At 38.5% G+C, this 2,677-nt stretch overlaps 1 pseudogene; it reads left to right on the top strand.

Annotated features, from left to right (window-relative positions):
• Nucleotides 1–33: 33 nt before the first annotated feature.
• Nucleotides 34–1,465, top strand: LOC105515656 (annotated as a pseudogene).
• The last annotated feature ends 1,212 nt before the right edge of the window (nucleotides 1,466–2,677 follow it).

Raw genomic sequence — 2,677 nt, 5'->3', positions numbered from 1 at the left:
GGAAGATTCTTCTCATCAAACCCTTCTGAAAATGCGACATGTGCACCTGTGACAGGTCAGTCTTAGGAGAATATGGTAACTGCAATCATGTCAATGGGCTATGAAGGAGAGCAAGTAATTGCAGCCCTGAGAGCCACATTCCACAACCCTGACAGAGCAGTGGAGAATCCCTGAAGATGGAGAAAGTCAGACTATGGTTGACTCCTCTCAAGTACCTAGTACTGGGACTCTTTAGTCTTCATCAGTGGCTGCAGTTGCAGCAACTATGACAGCTAGGACTACACCCCCCTGGAATTTTTACAGAATCAGCCTCAGTTTCAACAGATGAGAAAAATTATTCAACAGAATCCTTCCCTGCCTCCAGCATGACAACAACAGGTAGGTCCAGAAAATCCTCAGTGACTGCAGTAAAATAGCCAACACCAGGAGCATTGTATTCAGATGTTAAAGGAACCAGTTCCAAAAGCTGGTGTTCAGCACTTTGGGAGGCTGAGGCCGGCAGATCACTTGAGGTCAGGAGTTCGAGACCAGACTGGCCAACATGGTGAAACCCCGTCTCTACTAAAAAAAATACAAAAATTAGCCAACACCAGGAGCGTTTTATTCAGATGTTAAACGAACCAGTTCAAGAAGCTGGTGTTCACTTCTACACTGCTGGTGGGAATGTAAACTAGTACAACTGCTATGGAAAACAGTATGGAGATTCCTTGAAGAACTAAAAGTAGATCTACCATTTGATCCAGCAGTCCCACTCCTGGGCATCTCACCCAGAGGAAAAGAAGTCATTATTCGAAAAAGATACTTGCACGTGCATGTTTATAGCAGCACAATTCACAATTGCAAAATCGTGGAATTTTGCACAGCCGTAAAAAGGAATGAATTAGTATTTGCAGTGACCTGGATGAGATTGGAGACTATTATTCTAAGGGAAATAACTCAGGAATGGAAAACCAAACATCGTATGTTCTCACTCATAAGGAGGAGCTAACCTATAAGGATGCAAAGGCATAAGAATGATACTATGGAATTTGGGGACTCAGGGAGAGGTTGGGGGGGTGAGGGATAAAAGACTACAAATAAGGTGCAGTGTATACTGCTTGGGTGATGAGTGCACCAAAATCTCACAAATCACCACTGAAGAACTTACTCATGTAACCAAGTACCACCTGTACCCCAATACCTTATGGAAAAATTAAAAAAAAATTTAAATAAAATTCTTTTCATTAAAAACAAAGAAGTCAATGTTCCAGGAGGAAGTGGTGGCAGTGGCAGCAGAGAAATTGCAGAACCTGCCGGAGTCACGTGAACTACATTCAGGTAATGCCTTTGGGGAGAAGAAGCTAGAGAAAGGTTAAGGGCGTTAGGATTTCCTGAAGGATTTGTGATACAAGCATATTTTGCTTGTGAGAAGAATGAGAGTTTGGCGGCCCGTTTTCTTCTACAGTAGAACTTTGATGAAGACTGAAAGGGACTTTTCTGTATCTCACACTTCACACCAGTCAGTTACACTCACTTGTCCACTGGATTGTCTGGGATGAGTTGGGCTCATATCCTCTCCTTTTGCGGAGATTCGAAACTCTAAATTATATAGCGATGAAGGGTTTTGATGTCTGAACTTTATCTCAAGTGGTTCGGCCGTTAAAAAAGAATAAAAAGAAAGAAATCTTTTTGTATATACAGACAGTATGCACAAAGCTTCTTTTGTATATTCACTGAGTAGCCAAAGCACACTACAATAACATTGTAGTTATGTATGAGAATATCCTTTTGAGGAGATTCGAAACTCTAAATTACATAGTGATGAAGGGTCTTGATGTCTGAACATTATCTCAAGTGGCTCAGCCATTAAAAAAGAGTTTAAAAAAATAGAGTTGGGGAGAGCATAAATAAGAAAGAGAGGGAGGGAGGAACAGAGAGAAATTGACATGTGCTACAAATATGAGTATGAGCAAGTGGAATGTGGCCTGATTTGAGAAACTTATGAAGTGTGAGAAAGGGAAAGTAATTTGACATTAAGCTTGCAACTTTTGCTTTGAAGATCACAGGTTTAATGATGTAGGATTTTATTTTTTAATCTATGAGTTCAATCATACGTCTTGCTTCTGAAGTGGCAATATGTACATAATCATAATATTATAAATTTTGTTTTCCATTTTTATTTGTAAAAACAGATTTCTCATTTTGTTTGTATTGATTGTGGCATATAAACTTCAAACTTGCTACAAAAGTATTGGTCTTACTAAAGTACAGAATAGGGAAAAAAATAAACAATGGTGTTCCAGATATAATAGCAGAAAACTGTCTAGAAATGAAAGTGCAGACTTGAAAATCAAAAGGAAATTTCTGTGCTATAAAAAATTGTAATGAAAGTCAGCAAATATAAAAATATAGCCTGATGAAGAAATATCCTACATGCATCAGTAGGGGGAAAGATGACCATATAAGAAGTAGAGGAAAGAGACAATATCAGCCTTACTTCAGATTTTTTCACAGCTATTTTGGAAAATGAGTTATAGACGAGCAAACAGATGTCCACAAATTTTATACCTAGCCAAGTCATCCTTCAGGTATATAGATACATAAGCAAAAGAACAATCTAAATATGTGAAAATTCAATAAATAAAACATGGATGTGCTAGTTCTTGAAAAATGACTTGATGCACTCTAACCCACCAAG

Source organism: Colobus angolensis, unplaced genomic scaffold (genome assembly GCF_000951035.1).
Source record: "Colobus angolensis palliatus isolate OR3802 unplaced genomic scaffold, Cang.pa_1.0 Scaffold267, whole genome shotgun sequence".
Lineage (NCBI taxonomy): Eukaryota > Metazoa > Chordata > Mammalia > Primates > Cercopithecidae > Colobus > Colobus angolensis.
This window is presented reverse-complemented; position numbering and strand designations above follow the sequence as displayed.